At 42.0% G+C, this 18,214-nt stretch overlaps 1 long non-coding RNA gene across 3 annotated transcripts; it reads left to right on the top strand.

Moving 5' to 3' along the window:
* Nucleotides 1-9,266: 9,266 nt before the first annotated feature.
* LOC133477146 (uncharacterized) lies at nucleotides 9,267-17,386 on the top strand. Of its 3 annotated transcripts, XR_009788251.1 has the most exons (3): nucleotides 9,269-13,618; nucleotides 14,153-16,001; nucleotides 16,084-17,386. It is a non-coding gene; the product is annotated as an uncharacterized LOC133477146 (long non-coding RNA). The 3 variants fall into 3 exon arrangements; XR_009788250.1 differs by having other exon boundaries at nucleotides 9,267-16,001; nucleotides 16,104-17,386; XR_009788249.1 differs by having other exon boundaries at nucleotides 9,267-16,001.
* Nucleotides 17,387-18,214: the final 828 nt, after the last annotated feature.

The raw sequence follows: 18,214 nt of genomic DNA, 5'->3' as shown, positions 1-18,214 counted from the left end.
ATTATTTAAAAGTGTTTTATTAAATGATTGGTTAATTAACTACACTTATGAATAAAAGAATTTAAACATGAGAATTAATTGATATTTTACTATTAGTATTAATCATTGAATCCATTTTACATAAACATTTATTTTTATTTTTAAATAATTGAATGTGGCCCTGGAGTCACACGGGTCCTTAGCGGTGGATTTTTCCAGAAATTTTTTGGGCCGAATTCCATTTTGGAGCTTTCAGCTGTAGTGGTTCCGCTATCAAACGGTTGTGATGAGGTTTGCATGGGATGTCAAACACACCATTTGGGCAAAGGTATTGGGACATACCTCTTAATCAATAAATCAGAGATTATATTAGGACCCTTATTATCTTTGGATACGTCTATGCCTCCAACTTAATGGAAACAGTTTTGGGTGTGAGACATGACTCTACCCCAGTGTCCATAGAGGATAAGATGGCGTTGAAACACTTGATTGGCAGACACAAGGAAGAAACTCCATACATTTTTTTTCCCATCTCCCGAAGGTGTAAAAATCAATGTCCCAAAACGCTTGTCCGTAAAACGACAGCTTTGAAATGTATTGAGACAGTGCGACAGAACATTTCTAAATGTGTCTTCATGTTTGTCTCGCAGCCGAGTGTGGTTTTGACGCTCGTGTTCAACGCTGCTCTCTCTATCAGAACATTCTGTGGTGTCACAGGCCAACCGAGTAATCACATTTTTTATAAGAGTGATGTTTGAGTAGACGCGAGGGCTGTTTTTCCCTTCGACTAACATCTCAGAGGTACAAAAGTGCCTGTGGTTTTGTGCTGGAGACTCTCTGACACTGATGGAGAATGGGCTGCATTGTACACATGCAATGCGGGCCAGAGGGAAATAATCATTGTGTGCACGAGGAAGTGACAACATTTCCCCCCCTCAAAAGGCACAGTTGTTGGCCTTGCCATCAATGGATGTGAAATGTTAAACATTCACAAGTGGCTACTTAAAGCATGGCAAATAAACCACTCGGTTCAAATGAAAGAAAAGACATTTTTGCCTGTTGACACACACAGTGGCAAATGTTGCATTGCTGCCTCGAAGATCCTTGCCAGAAGTGACTTTTTTAATTTATTGATTTATTATTATTATTATTTTTAAAATAGTAATGTAAAATGTTTTCACTGACGAATGTAATGGTTTTAAACAAAGAATCTACTGTGGCGTCTACAAGTGTCTGCACTCAGCTGTAAGATGGACATCTCTTGTGTTCACTTAACAGACACCTGCACAATAAAATCAGATCCAATACAAGAACTGTAAAAAAAAAAAAAAAAGTCTGCTTTTACAAATATCAGTATGTTCTGTTCAATTAAATATTCTTTTCTTATTAAAACATACAAGAGCTCCCTTTCTGTTGTCATTTACCATACAAGAGTTGCAGAGTTGTATTCACTCCTTGTTGCGTATGTTGTTTGAAGTTGTTAGTAGATGAGAGAGAGGACCAACATTGAAGTCTCCCAACGACCAGTATGACAACGCCGGGATCATAGATGTCGCTAGTCGGGTTACTGAAATTGTAATCTTGCGGTCACAGCGTGCAAGACGTCACTTACTTTAGCTTAAAGCTGAGTTTCAATGTGAACAAACAACTGCAGTTTGTCCGTGGGCGAGTAACGCGCCTACAGAAAGTCACAGTCATCAGTCACATTTAGTCTTTTCTCTTGGACTAAATTCAGATATTATGATATCTAATTTTGTATTTTTTTTCTGCTCATACCGTCATTTTCCAATTAGTCATAGCAGGACAATGGAGGTTGATTTCCAAACTGTGGTGCGTGTATCCACACAATGCAGCCCTATGGGGGTCACAAGCCAGTGCAAACTGTAGGCCGGTCCCAAGCCCGGATAAATGCAGAGGGTTGCGTCAGGAAGGGCATCCGGCTAAAAACTTTGCCAAACAAATATGAGCGTACATCCAAAGAATTCTATACCGGATCGGTCGTGGCCCGGGTTAACAACGTCCGCCACCGGCGCCGTCAACCTGCAGGGCGCCGGTGGAAATTCAGCTACTGTGGGTCGTAGTCAAAGAAGAAGAAGAGGAAATGACAGGAAAATATCAGGAGTTGGTTGACATGATAATTAGGAGAAGGTTGATATATTGTGTGTCCAGGAGAGCAGGTGGAACGGCAGTAAGGCTAGAAGTTTAGGGGCAGGGTTTAAATTATTTTACCATGGTGTAGATGGGAAAAGAAATAGAGTCTGGGTTATTTTAAAAGAAGAGTTGGCTAAGAATGTCTTGGAGGTGAAAAGAGTATCAGATCGAGTGATGGGGCTGACACTTGAAATTGTTATGTATAATGTGATTAGTGGCTATGCCACACAGGTAGGATGTGACCGAGAGGTGAAAGAGAAATTCTGGAAGGAGCTAGACGAAGTAGTTCTGAGCATCCCAGACAGAGAGAGAGTCGTGATTGGTGCAGATTGTAATGGACATGTTGGTGAAGGAAATAGGGGTGATGAAGAAGTCATGGGTAAGTACGGCATCCAGGAAAGGAACTTGGAGGGACAGATGGTGGTAGACTTTGCAAAAAGGATGCAAATGGCTGTAGTGAACACTTTTTCCCAGAAGAGGCAGGAACATAGGGTGACCTACAAGAGCGGAGGTAGAAGCACGCAGGTGGATTACATCTTGTGCAGACGATGTCATCTGAAGGAGGTTACTGACTGTAAGGTAGTGGTAGGGGAGAGTGTGGCTAGACAGCATAGGATGGTGGTGTGTAAGATGACTCTGGTGGTGGGGAGGAAGTTTAGGAAGACAAAGGCAGAGCAGAGAACCATGTGGTGGAAGCTGAGACAGGACGAGTGTTGTGCAGCTTTTCGGAAAGGGTGAGACAGGCTCTCGGTGGACAGGAGGAGCTTCCAGAAGACTGGACCGCTGCAGCCAAGGTGATCAGAGAGGCAGGCGGGAGAGTACTTGGTGTATCTTCTGGCAGGAAAGGAGAGAAGGAGACTTGGTGGTGGAACCTCACAGTACAGGAAATCATACAAGGAAAAAGGTTAACAAAGAAGAAGTGGGACACTGAGAGGACCGAGGAGACAGGAATACATTGAGATGCGACACAGGGCAAAGGTAGAGGTGGCAAAAGCCAAACAAGAGGCATATGATGACATGTATGACAGGTTGGACACTAAAGAAGGAGAAAATGATCTATCCAGGCTGGCCAGACAGAGGGATAGAGATGGGAAGGATGTGCAGCAGGTTAGGGTGATTAAGGATAGAGATGGAAATATGTTGACTGGTGCCAGTAGTGTGCTAGATAGATGGAAAGAATACTTCAAGGAGTTGATGAATGAGGAAAATGAGAGAGAAGGGAGAGTAGAAGAGGCAAGTGTGGTGGACCAGGAAGTGGCAATGATTAGTAAGGGGGAAGTTAGAAAGGCATTAAAGAGGATGAAAAATGGAAAGGTGTCCTGATGATATTCCTGTGGAGGTATGGAAGCATCTTGGAGAGGTGGCTGTGGAGTTTTTGACCAGCTTGTTCCATACAATTCTAGCGCGTGAGAAGATGCCTGAGGAATGGAGGAAAAATGGGCTGGTGACCATTTTTAAGAACAAGGGTGATGTGCAGAGCTGTGGGAACTATAGAGGAATAAAGTTGATGAGGCACACAATGAAGTCATGGGAAAGAGTAGTGGAGGCTAGACTCAGGACAGAAGTGAGTATTTGCGAGCAACAGTATGGTTTCATGCCTCGAAAGAGTACCACAGATGCATTATTTTCCTCGAGGATGTTGATAGGAAAGTACAGAGAAGGTCAGAAGGAGCTACATTGTGTCTTTATAGATCTAGAGAAAGCCTATGACAGAGTACCCAGAGAGGAACTGTGGTATTGCATGCGGAAGTCTGGAGTGGCAGAGAAGTATGTTAGAATAATACAGGACATGTACGAGGGCAGCAGAACAGTGGTGAGTTGTGCTGTCGGTCTGACAGACGAATTTAAGGTGGAGGTGGGACTGCATCAGGGATCAGCCCTGAGCCCCTTCCTGTTTGCAGTGGTGATGGATAGGCTGACAGATGAGGTTAGACTGGAATCCCCGTGGACCAGGATGTTTGCAGATGAGATTGTGATCTGCATTGAAAGCAGGGAGCAGGTGGAGGAACAGTCAGAAAGATGGAGTCGTGCATTGGAAAGCAGAGGAATGAAGATTAGCTGAAGTAAGACAGAATATATGTGCATGAATGAGAGGGGTGGTGGGAGAAGAGTGAGGCTACATGGAGAATAGATAGCAAGGGTGGAGGACTTTAAATAATTGGGGTTAACCTTCCAGAGCAATGGTCAGTGTGGTCAGGAAGTGAAGAAACGGGTCCAAGCAGGTTGGAGCGGGTGGAGGAAGGTGTCAGGTTTGTTATGTGACAGAAGAGTCTCTGCTAGGATGACGGGCAAAGTTTATAAAACAGTGGTGATGTACGGATTAGAGACAGTGGCACTGAAGAGACAACAGGAAGCAGAGCTGGAGGTGGCGGAAATGAAGATGTTGAGGTTTGCTCTTGGAGTGACCAGGTTGGATAAAATTAGAAATGAGCTCATCAGTGGGACAGCCAAGGTTCGATGTTTTGGAGAGAAAGTTAGAGAGAGCAGACATTGATGGTTTGGACACGTCCCGAGGAGAAATAGTGAGTGGAAGACCAAAGAAAAGGAAGAAAAGTTTGAATATATATATATATATATATATATATTCTCTCTCTCTCTCTCTCTCTCTCTCTCTCTCAGAGAGAGAGAGAGAGAGAGAGAGAGAGAGAGAGAGAGAGAGAGAGAGAGAGAGAGAGAGAGAGAGAGAGAGAGAGAGAGAGAGAGAGAGAGAGAGAGAGAGAGAGAGAGAGAGAGGTGGCACGGTGGACGACTGGTTAGAGCGTCAGCCTCACAGTTCTGAGGACCCGGGTTCAATCCCCGGCCCAGCCTGTGTGGAGTTTGCATGTTCTCCCGTCCCTGGGTGGGTTTTCTCCGGGCACTCCGGTTTCCTCCCACATCCTAAAAACATGCGTTAATTTGAGACTCTAAATTGCCCGTAGGTGTGACTGTGAATGGTTGTTTGTTTGTATGTGCCCTGTGATTGGCTAGTAACCAGTTCAGGGTGTGCCTCGTGCCCGATGACAGCTGGGATAGGCTCCAGCACGCCCACGACCCTAGTGAGGAGAAGCGGTTCAGAAAATGAATGGATGGATGGATGGATATATATTAATTACATTTTATTTTTTTTCTTTCAGTGCAATTACAATGGGTGTCAATTATCCGCAGATTGCAGTCTGGCCCAGTCCCTATCCCCCGCTAATAGCAGGGGTCAACAGTATTTCCTTTAGGAAATAAAAAATTTTAAAACAAAAAAATTAAAACTATTAAAACTACAGCAATAATAGTAATGTTAGCATGATTAGGCATGATGCCTTTATTGACTATAAATACTATCGTTTCTTTAGGTTGTGTGCAGGGGAGCGGGGGTGCACCAATTTGTCGAGGTGTTGACGGTAGAGCGTGGTTTGAAATGTTTGGGAATGCCCATTTGGGATTGTTCAAGGTGGCGCGGGGTGCAACGAGTTCGAATAAGACTGTGTAGGACATTGAAGGTGGTGCGTGGATGTTGCGTGTCATGAAAATGTTGGCAAAGGCTGTTTGAGAGGTTGAAAGGGTGCTTGGCTCCTCTGAATTTTTGCTGTCGATTTTGATTTACTATGGGTGTGTTGTTTGTGCAGCCGCCTCAATTTCCATGATCTCACATTAACAGGCTATATCCGATATGCTTTAGAGTCAATGCGGGACAATGGAGGTTGCTGGAATTATTTCATAGAACATTCGGTCGCCGTTGACATTTGGCTATGAGCGATTATGACCACAAATGGGTCATATAAATGTATCTGAAAGCATATGTTTGGGCCAGTGTCTGTATTAATCTCAGCAAAGGCGATCGGGTCCAGAGAATAGATCAGAATGCGGTGTGAGTGTGGAGGAAGCGTCCCCAGGAGCCGGCTAAAAGTCTCCATGTACTAAAAAGCCTCGACGCAGAGCCGACACAGCCACTCAACATGCATGGCGTATCTTCGTAGCGGCATGCGGCGGCTGCTTGGATGCACATTAGAAGCGTGATGCGATAGATAACATGAAACACCATTTCTGGGAAAAAAGAGGGAAAAGGGGGGGAAAAAAAAGGGGCCAGACACATCCTCGCCGTCTTGTGCGGCCGTGCAACGAGGAGCACATGACTGAAATCGGGCGTGGTGCGTGACTCCTTATCAGACAAAAGCGTCCCACAACGAGGCCTAATGCCCCCCCCGCCCCTGCTGTCATGTCCGTGGGCAGTCATGAGGCCTCCGTCCCTTTCGCCACGCCACGTCTCGTGGCTCAAAGGGCCGTAAAAAAAAAAGAAAAAAGGAAAAAAAAAAAGAAAATCCCCTGCTTCTAAAACGTTCAGCTGCTGCAGCGTCCTGTCAATAAATAGGCTGCTTAGCCCGAGGACCGATACGGCAGGTTAAATGGGCGGAGCAAGTGCTTAAAGACTTTTACAAAGGCAAGAACGAAGCTTTGGAATTTCTTTTGGTAAAGTCACTTATGGTCATGGAATGAATTCAAGTTGTAAAGATGGCACAATTTGGGAAAAACGGCAACTTTTTTGGAAAGATATGCTTCAAAAGTTCCCAAAAACTTTTTAGTGAGCAGCGTATAGATTAACTGCTCAAGTGGGTTTTTGCTTTTTCTTGGTCTTTTATAACAAAAATACAAAAATGTGATGCCACCACAGAAGGGTACCAGGGATGACAGAAAGAGGAAAAGCAACTTGAGAATCATTAAACCGGCATTCAAATGTTTCTGTCTTGGTAACGCTACATAAAACAAGAACTGAATTTACTGAAGACTGTGTATAGCGCCTCTTCGCAAACTCTAAAATAATCAATTACTACTTTCCTAACGGCCATTTTATTACATTTTTGACCGTGGTGATACATACTGTAGGTACTCTCATACTGCTACACGGCATGGTCCAACGACATAATTAAAGGGTGAGTAGTTTTATTAGGCGGCACGGTAGACGCCAGGTTAGAGCGTCTTGCCTCACAGTTCTGAGGTCCGGGGTTCAATGTCCGGCCCCGCCTGTGTGGAGTTTTCATGTTCTCCCCGTGCCTGCGTTGGTTTTCTCCCAGATCCCAAAAACACACATGGTGGGTTCATTGAAGACTCTAAATTGCCCGTAGGTGTGAATGTGAGTGCGAATGGTTGTTTGTTTGTATGTGCCCTGTGATTGGCTGGCATGAAATTGGGTGGACACAGCTTTGAAGACGCCATGACAAAAGACGTTTTATTTTACGACAGTAATTCACGGAATCAAGGAACAGAATTTGCGCTCTTTTTAATGACAAGTGTACATCTTGAGAGACTCATGATTTTTTTTACCATTTTACTAGGATTAGGGCTGGCTCATTTGCATAACACACTCAAAACGAGCGGATGAAGACAAGAAAGAGCGTGTAAAGTTTTCTATAATTGATCCCTGGGGTATTTTGACAAAAGCATGTTACAAAGAAGTTGTTAAGACGCCTGGTAACTGGTTAAATTGTGGGGGGGGGAAAAGCAAAATATGGCTCCTTTAGTGTGTGTCTCATCTTATACATGTGCTAATGCTCTGGAAAATTCCTTCTAATTTGATGTCTCATTATAGCGCTCGTAGGCAGGCAGTAAAAAAAAAAAATTTAAATAAAAAAAAACATTTTTAAAAAGTGGCTAATGAATCAAAGTGCTCTGAGAGGTAAGGGCAAGGTTGCTTCGGAAAAAAAATAAAGTCAGTGAAAAGAAAAGACGGCCAGCAGGAAGCAAATGATTGGATATAAGGGTTATAAAAGTTCATATCGCCTCTGAATCTTCTTGGAATTTGGTTACAAATAATTTGGTTGCTCCGCGTGCGCGTGTGTGTGTGCGTGTGTGTGTGTGTGTCTGTGTGTGTGTGTGTGAGGGCGCGCGTGTGTCCGGCCATCCCGACATCACATGGTGTGATCACAGAGCGGCGACGGCCTGAGGCGGCGTGGACGTGTTCCAAAAGGGAGCTCTTGAAATTAGACTAACTTAAGTTTGCCGGGTTCATCCGCAGTCAACGTGAAAAGGGTTGATTGTCTTGATGCCCCGCCGCCGCCGCCGCTCATGGCTGTGTGCAAATCAACTGGAGAACGCTTTGAATGGCCGGACTATACTGTACAGTATGTGACTGTGGCTAATGGTGGACTCAATCAATGAGTGGGAGCGACAGAGCGAGAGAGCGAGAGTCTGCCTTCAATAATGATGCCGGTTGCGATAGCAAAGTGTTACAGTGAATAAAAGGCCTGTAAAATGTTCTACAAATGTCTTTTGAACTTGATATGTGGCACCATCTTTTAATAAAGAAACACTTATATAAGACCTGTAGTGTCTATTTGTGTGTGATTTTAATATATTTGTTTTGCTATTTAACTGACAGTTTAAGACATTAACATACTGCTACATTCTTGTCAGATTCCATCCAAATTCGTTTTTGCTTGATTTATCTTAAATTATTAATTCTGAATGAGTTTTAGGGCCACACGGAACATGCAACTAATTACACAAGCATAAAGTTGTTGGTTTTTACAGACAAAAAATGATATGCTAATGAAAAAAAAAGTCAGAATTGGGACGAGTGAATATCAAAATTCCCATGAACCCAAACACAACAGTCAAATGGCAAAGTATAGTTCATACTAAAAAGGAACCTGACAACATCCTCAATAATCCTCACCTTAACACAAATATACAGTGGATAAAAGTCTGCACACCCCTGTTCAAATAACAGGTTTTTGTGACAATTTTTTTTTTTACCATTAATGTGTCCTTTAACCTTTACAACTTAACAGAATTTTTTTCAATCTTCTCGAGAGGGGAAGTAAAATCAAACAACTGAAATAATGTGGTTGCACAAGTGTGCGCACCCTTTTATAATTGGGATGTGGCTGTTCTCAGAATTAACCACAATTACATTCAAACTAAATGGAAGTCTGAAAAAAATTGCCACCATTTAAAGTAGCTCGGATTAACCCTAAATAAGGTTCAGTTGTTCTGGTAGGCTTTTCCTAAAACTCTTTTTTTTTTTTTTTTGCTTTCTAGCAGAATCCTGAAGGTTTTATGCTAACACATAAACAGCTCAAAATAGCAGTCAGTATTACCACCAAAACCTTCAGGCTTTTAATCGAAAGCAAAAAAAAAAAGTCAGGAAAAGCTTACTAGAGCATCTGAACTTTATTTCGGGTTAATCAGAGGTTTAAATGGTGGCAGGTGCACGCTGACTCCCATTCAACTTGAGTTTGATTGTGATTCTGAACCACCACATCCCAGTTATGAAAGGGTGTGCACACATGTGCAACTACATTATTTCAGTTATTTATTTTTACCTGAGCTGTACAGGTTATAGGTCACATTCATGGTGGGAATGATTTGGAAATTATTTATCTTGGTCTCATTTTTTACATCACAAATCCTGGTATTAGAACAGGGGTGTGTCGACTTTTTATATACACAGTATAATTGTGATGGGAATATTATACAACTGATTTATATAATGTACTTTTTTCTCATCCATTCTCTTGAAAGAAAAAAAAACTATTCCCATGACTTTACCACATTTTTCTACAAAAAAATCATATACTCATTTGTATTTCTTTTTAGTGTCTCTTAAACTCCTTCATAATGAATCCAATTATATTTTTGTTATTTTAAAATGTAAATATCTTTAAAATACAATGGTATGGGGCATATTTATAACCCCTGATGATAAAGCATATGTTCAATAAATCGATAGTCTCCACACAATGTGATTGTTGTTAAAAATAAACACAAAATTGAAAGTAGCACATTTAAAAAAAAAAAAAAATGTTTTTAACGAATAGGGGAGAAAAAAATGATTTTGAATGAATAAGGACATGAAGTGATAAGCTGGAAATAGGAGAGATTTTTCCTTTAAGCTATTTTCTCCCAGAATTCTCCACTGGGGACAGTCCACAGTCCAGTACGCACACCCTCTTTTTCCCCAGCTGTGTCTTTCCAATGTTTTCACAACGTGCTTTCAAGTTGTCCTGTCAAAATAATCTGCATATTATAAGCAGTTTTTTCTGCATTAATAGGCTACCACCAACGCATAAGTTATTTTTGTCAATCCTATGACAGCCGTGTTGTTATTCTAACAATCATCGATGGGCAACACATGGCATTCATTTGTTTTGAAACGAAGCCATGAAAGGTTGATGATTCTGGCTACAAGACATGTTTCAACCGTGTGAACGGCCATCCCATGTCTTAAAGTCCACAGTGTTGTTCAACATGTCCATCATTTCCTCAAGCATCTGTTGGAAATCTGGTGGTTCTCTAAAGTAGAGGAAATCAGCAGAAATAACAATTAAAATACCCGCTTAAAGTGTAATTCACTAATTCAATGCCTAAACCTTTTTTTCTTTTTGAGAATCATACAATCAATGGATGGATGGAATTTAATTTCAAAATAATAATGCCAGTCTGCCCAGTTAACATGGATATTTGACTTCTACAGCCGTCAATGGCAGTGAATGTGATAAAAAACATACAGTGGACATTGAATGCCTTAAAGGTAATTTGGACAACATTCATCCATCCATTTGTCGATAGCGTTTGTCCTCAATAATGTCATAGGTTGAGATGGACCCCATCCCAGATGACTTAATAACAACTGATTAGTTACCAACATTTACACAGTTAAAATTGCACTTCCTGAATGATAATAATAATGATAATGAAACACAAAAGTGCACCAATTCTGATATCAGAAGTAGCTGACTTAGAGATTGATGCATGGTAACTTTCGCTAATTAACAAAGTATACTTGTGTGTCGCTACTCAGTTTGTCATTGATGCACGCAGCCGAACCAAATGAATATTTCGGCACACATGCCAATGACTGAGTCACACCCTCTGCATCCAGTAACCGGGACGTCACCGCTTATGTGCAAGCCACCTGAACTAGACCGCTCGAATGAAAAATGAACGCAAAAGTAATAAAGGCTTAAGGCTTAGGTAACTAGTTTACACGAGTGGCCGACCGTCATCACTAGTTTCCTACAGTAGCAACGTCCTCAACCAAGGAACAAGCCCCTCAAGAATGGTCACATGCAGTTATAATTTCACCAAAGCATGCTATTATTATTGTCTATGGCTGAGGGAGCAAAGCAACGCTGAGTGAATGACACACCTGCACGAGTATATTTTGGGTAAAAGCGCCTCCAGTTCTCAGGAAAAAAATAAGAACTGCCATGTAAAACAGTATTTTGACTTATAGTCTCTATGCAAAGTGACAGTGAAGTGGGGGGGACGACGACGACGACAGATCATTCACCAAGACCATTGCCAAAGAGTTCAGTCTGTGTATGTGTGTCAATGGAGGGAATATTATTACTGTAAAAAGAGGTCATCTTTTAATTGCATCTGTTCTCTGCTATGTGCCGTTAATACTCTTAGTCATCTCTCAAGAATCTGTGGTGAATGTTTTTGCTCCTGAAGCAGTTTTGGCAAACCACAACATTCTTTGGAATCCCACCCCCACCAAGCGATTAACTGCACCCAACAAAGACAATGTACCTGTTTTGAAAGTGGCTCAAGAAGTTGGAATTCAATAAGGCACCACAATCTCAAGAGTCTTTTCTCGACGAATAGAATCGGCATTTCTTTTTTTGAAGGTTTTGAGATATATGTACAGGTAGCTGCCATTGGTGGGAAGTAATGAGTACAAATGCTTTGTTACTATAATTAAGGAGATTTTTTTTTTTTTTTTTTTAAGGTATGTGGACTTCATTGAGTATTTTTTCCTGATGATTTTTTAATCTCTATATTTGAAACAAGATACCTGTATTTTCTACTTTTTACTTTGACAAAATACACTTGTTGCATGGATGAAGACACATCAAAAAGACATGAAATCTTGATTGAGACCTTGGGCTCAGGTAAGGCAGCGACATGGAGGAACGTGAACCAGGGAGCATTAACAATAACGGTGACTGATTTGCAGACGGAAAATATTCTCATTCATGGCCTCATTTAAGAGAATTGTTTGATGTTGTTGGTAACAAGAATGATTTTTGTCAAATGTATTGTTTTGTGCCAGCTCTTCAAAAATTATCGGTTTAATCCAAAAAAATACATACTGGTGAGGTGTATTTTTTTTCTGTAGTCATCATTGGCTAATTTATCTTTTTTTTTATTTTTTATTTTTTTTTTGCTAGCCGGTTCACATAGCAAGGCTATGGGAACACTAAGCACTTAAAACAACAACATGCCAATCCAACAATGAATTCTGCTTCACAAAGATAGTAAGAAAGACCCCGCATCGAACGATCCAAACGCGAGGTCGAACGCTTGGCCATCACAAGCCACAACGCGCCACGTTATCGCTGAGGATCAATCAGAGCAAAGCTGTTTTACATACCTAAATTGAAATAAGGGATCGATTCAGAGCAATGCTTCCTTACATATCGTATATTAATGAGAAATCCGGCTCTCTCAACTGCCAGGCGAAAAAGGCCAACTAGAATAGCAGAGTAAAAGGATATTCTGGGCATTTTCAACCCAAATTATCTTGCATATATTTACTGTTGAGAGGCTGAAATTCCAAGGATTTTGACTATTTTGAGTTAAACAATGGCTGTAAACGATTAATCGACTATCAAAATAATTGTCGATTCATTTAATAATTGATTAGTTGTCAATTAATCGATCAGTTGTTGCATCTTTAATCGAGATCAGCGATATTTGGATTGATCCGCCCACCATTACTTGCAGCTTCATGTTCCAAATCTTCATCCAATCAAGCCCAGCCTCGGCGCCGCATCCCGAGGCCTCCGCACCTTTCCCCTGCCTTGTGCACCAGGGATCCACGCCCCGGAGCTACTCCAGTAGGATCAGTCCAACGCATGCAAACATGCAGACACGCCTTATCTGCGCTGCATTTGTGCCAGAAACTCAACACACTCACACATTTTTCACAAAAAAAAAAAAAAAAAAAAAAAAAAAAAAAAAGCCAAACCAGTGCACTCTTACCAACTTCCATATGCCACATTGAGAAAAAAACAAAAAACAAACTGTTCACAATAAGTTAATGTGGCCCACATGGGTCCAATGAAAACCGCTGTCAGTGTGAACAATGCTGGCAGCTGCACACCTCCAGCACAGGGGACATGTTAACAGCAATAGTCGGAGGAACCGGCCAACTCACACACACGGACCTGTCCCCTCTCTGTTTGTTAAATGGACTATGAGGCGCTTCACAGCACTTGCAACACGCCTGCTCTTAAATGAACACGTATGATGCAGGGCGATAACAGCTGATCCCTGTTGAAAGCTCATGTTCACACGATGCCACTCGAGTCACCCCGTGAGCTGCCGGTGCTTCCGCTCCTTGGGCTCGATATGAGTCAGGCGACGGCAGCAAACGCGGGAGCGGGTGATGTTTCAGATGCAAACGGTCGACGGATTCGCTCCGTGTGGCGTGCTGCATCGCTCAACCTGTTCTTCAGGATCCCCCACAGGCCCAAAACACATAATTCACCACAGAGAGCTCGACTTCAAAAAGGTATGCAGCGCCTGCTAACAGCTCCAGATTCACTTTTAGAACTTAAACTGGAAACCTGTCGCCCACTTTGGAGTCAATCCAAATTTGAGGTCAGCGTATCTGGTGAAACTTTTGCTTAGTAAGAGCTTTTTAATTGGTCTCAACTTGGGACCCACAACCAGGTCTAACCAAGCAAATGTCGATCCATCCATTATTATTATTATTTTTTTTTATAGTGGTTGTCCTATTAGGGTTACATGTGAGCTGGACCCTGCCCAAGCTGACTTTGGGCTGGAGGCGGGGTACACCCAGGTAATCTCAGGACAAACATTCAAACTGACATTAACACCAGTGGAAAATCACTGTACTTGTACTAAGATTGGCATATTACAGCAATCAAACAGAAAAACAGTGGGTCAAACAAATTTTTGTCATGGGCCACATTGTGACTTCACTCCCAGGGCTTATACAACAAATTGATAGATAACTAGTTTTGAAATCAGACACCTATAAACACACGTTTTCAACTAATATCTGCAATTTTGATATTTTCAGTCGACGCACATCATTTGCTTTCACGCGCCACATAAAACGATGTGGAGGGCCAGATCTGGCCCGCGGGCCACGAGTTGGACACCAGTGCAGTAAGGTCTCTTGACTCTTTTTGCCTTAATAAAAACTATGTTGATGCTGTGACATGCTGCCAGACTACAGTTTCGGCTGGGTTTTGCAAGGTAATGAAATCTCCAGTTACAGCGTCAATCCCTGTGGCCCACAGCAACACTTGACCCCAACAAACACACACACACACACACAGGAGGAGTCCCCCCACATCGCCTTGTATCATCGCATCTGTTTCCTCCCCCCTCCCCCCCCCAATGCTCATTGCATGTAGCAGACGGTTTTGCCATCCTCGTCCCAAAATAGGCAGCCGCTAGCACAGCCAGGTCAGATGGTTTTGAAACATCGATGGCAAGCGGAAGAGGGGAGGGGGCGCTCCTCAGAGAGGTGGGCTCGAGTGGAGGCTTCGTTCACACCAGGGTGACAGCGAGTGCTAGGGAACAAAAGTCGAGGGTATTTGCCTCCGCACGCAACAGGTGGCGGGTCTTTTCCTTCACGGCGTTTTCACACAGGGGTATTAGTTTGGGGGGGGGGGGGGGGGGGGTGGCATGGGCTTCGCTATTTGCAAGTTTGTTACAACTCGAGTCAACATGATGTCAGAAGAACTTTGTCGGACACAGGTGTTCAACTCAAGGCCTGGGGGCAGATGTGGCCAGCTGAAGCAAATCATGTGCATCTACTTCATGCTTTTTGCTATAATCTGTACTAAAATTTTAAAAAGTCTTAATTTTTATAACTTTGAGATATTGGAAGAATGTTTTTTTTTTTTTGTCACCAAACCCTTTTTTAAAATGAATTGAACAATAGTTGATACTGTGTGGCCTGCTAAAGCAAAAATATTAGTGTCTACTACGTCCTGCTCCTTGAAGGACTCTTCCGCGATCTAGCAACCCTTTATTGCTCAGTGACTGTTTTTCTCAATGTCTTTATGTCTCAAAAGTGTCCAATTGACTGTGTTGTCATACTAGAGTGGCTCCAACTCCCGGAGACAAATTCCTTGTGTGTTTTTGGACATACTTGGCAAATAAAGATGATTCTGATTCTGATCTTCCGCAGCACCGTCAAGGCCATCATGATGACAGCCACGTCTTCAAATCGGGTCCCCTTATATCCATATGGTAGCCACAATTTAGTATTTTGTGCGCACATTATACCTCATTTGTGGCCACATATACATATCTGTGGCCATTTTTTTTTCCTACAACGCTGCATTCCATAAACTTGGGAAAGCTGCAATTTCAGAACTCACACGAGGAAAAGAGCATTGAAACAGTCCTCAAAGTCAATGTTGGAAGCCCACAGATGTGCCCTTAGAGACTACGCACAACAAAACTTTAAGTGTATTTCCCGGTTACACGACATATCGCCACAGCACGACACAACACAACACAAAACAACCCATTATCCATAAAAGTTTTGAAAAGTACATTCTTTTAGTGATTGCTAAGTTATATTTATCCATTTTCTATAACGCTTGCCCTCACTATGTTTGCATTATCATTATGCCATTATGCCTGACTCTGTGGACTGTTTCTAGTTTTTGTATTTATTTAGATTATGCAAGGCGTAAGTCGTCAACTCCAGCTTGAAAGGTGCTTTTATGTCATTGATAAAACAGTTAGCTCAGGGGTAATGAGATAATTGTTATTCCTACTTCCAGTGTCTCTTTCAAAGGCTTTTAGATTGATCACAGAATCAGCCTGCAGTTCCACTTGCAGCCTCCTAATGACTTAACCACACAACTCTTTAACCATCCTCAAGGCTACCAACCACTGCGAGAACGGTGAGTCACGTCCCACCCCATTCAAAAGCCCCATTCAAAACATTAATTTACTGACGACGACTCCTGATCGTCTGCTTAACAGCAACTCGTCTTCATCAGCAGGATTTCCGCCTTCTGCTGCAGCGGGTGAGACCAAACCAAAGTGCATGGAAGTCACCAGCGTGGTGCCGTTGACGGGAAAAAAAAAACGAAACGCCGGGAGCAAACCTCATCAGGCTTTCACACCACATTACTGCAGCCAAGGCATGTGTGAGGAAAAAGTATATATACAAGCAAAATGCATTAAGAAACCAAATCTACTTAAGCATAATAAGACATCCGTCCTCATACAAGGCGCCACTTACTTTTTCATCCCGCATGACACATGGTTACAATCCCTCCTTGGCCTTTTACCAAGCATCCTCGCGACAAGAATTTATGCATTTGACTGACTTGTTTTCCCCAGCAACATCACTCATTGTGCTCAAGTGCCAGAAAAGGAAATCATACACCGGATCTATTCTCAAAGTCATTTAATGTTGTGTGGATTTGTTTCCTCTCTTACAGTTTATTGTGTGTATCATTATGACAAACACTACATGAGCAGGAGAAAAAGTAGCAATGCACAATAAAAGCTTCTGACATGGCAAAGTTGAACTGGGAGCAGTAGAAATAAAGTCTTGTTTGGATTACAGTACAGTGGAACCTCGATTTAATGGACTTTAGATTTTAACGGACAGAAAATAGTGTACAGTTAGAACTCAAAATCACCCCTCCCATATACCAGCGAGGTAAGTTTGGACAAACTTGAAAACTTTTCAAACATTTTAAAGCTTTTTTTTTTTTTTTTTTTTAACAATAATTTTGTATTGCAATGGGTGTTTTTAGGCCAAAAAAGTGCTTCAATTTAAGGGACAATCGGATTTAACGGACAACCCCTGCCCACCCTATTAGTCTGTTAAATCAAGGTTTCAGTGTACTTTTACTTTAAAGACAAAATGTTTTGTGGGGGTGGTTGTCCTGTCTCATGCAAATGAGCCACTGCTCCCCGAATCAACTTGTTCAAGAGTGAACAAGTTGGAGAGTGACGGATACAAAACGATGTTACTGACTGGTTACTTCAGAACTTCATATCACTTCACGCTTCTTGTTGTATGCTGGTACATGAACTGACTGAGGTCGTTTTTCTTTTTTTCTGGCTATGTAAAATTATTTGTTTGCTATTTTTTTAAAAAGGTGATGCTAATCTATGCATTATACAACACTGCAGCTCTGCTAAAATAAGGTTTGATATAAAAGTGGTTCTGTGTAGTCCACAAAAAAATTACGTTGTGCAATTCCACACTAAAAAGGTGCGCATGTACTCCAGAGACCAAAGCAATTAAAAAGTTATGTTTCTCTTGAAATATGTTGATTTGGGTTGTTGTTCAGTTGTTCCTGTGTAATATTGATCCGAGTATTGCTTAGTCCACCGTGCCTCTGCTGGGAGCAGCCAGGTATTGCACTACCTTTAGGGTCAATTGCTTTGAGACAATCAATCAAGTCCACACAATAGACCATCTTCTTAACAAATCGAATCCTACTTCTGCCACTGCACAAAGTGTACATTACAATTGTATGAACAACATGTGTAGTGTACAAGTAATTCTTTCAGCTCATGAACAAAACAACACAGAGGTATTAAGTTGTTTGCCCATTAAAGTGTATAATGAAAAGCTTCAATTTAAATACTAGTGCCAAAGAAACTAGACACTATCATACAATGTATTGTATTTCCAGGTACTGAATATAAGCTCGAGGACTCACAATCAGATAGAGATTTTCCACAAAAACTAATGGACTTGATTTAAATGTTGCCGGTGACGAATGAATGCGATGGAAATAATGGCTCTACTACTCTACCGAACGTGAAGCAGATTTGCTTGGAAAAGTAGGCTGTTCTGCATAGCCGTTCCCCGGAGGCAGGTCCATTATTCAGCATATTTGCTTCGAAATGGCAAAGATGAACGCTCTGAGAGGTAGGAGTTTTGCCTCAGGGGGGAAACTGTCTACCTGTGTCACCTGTGGCCATTTCCAACACAAATTCATCTAAATCTTTCATGCGTGGTGCTGGAGGATGGAGAATGTGACCAGGCCAAGCCCTATTAACTTCTCATCACTCGTCATGATTGACTGCAGCTGCTAGTTTCTCTATGCCAGCATACAAATTGTTTGACAGCACTCATTGGATCCAC

This window comes from Phyllopteryx taeniolatus, chromosome 4 (genome assembly GCF_024500385.1).
Source record: "Phyllopteryx taeniolatus isolate TA_2022b chromosome 4, UOR_Ptae_1.2, whole genome shotgun sequence".
NCBI classification, from domain to species: Eukaryota; Metazoa; Chordata; class Actinopteri; order Syngnathiformes; family Syngnathidae; genus Phyllopteryx; species Phyllopteryx taeniolatus.
The sequence above is the reverse complement of the archived record's forward strand: the minus strand, read 5'-3'. Positions and strand labels throughout refer to the sequence as shown.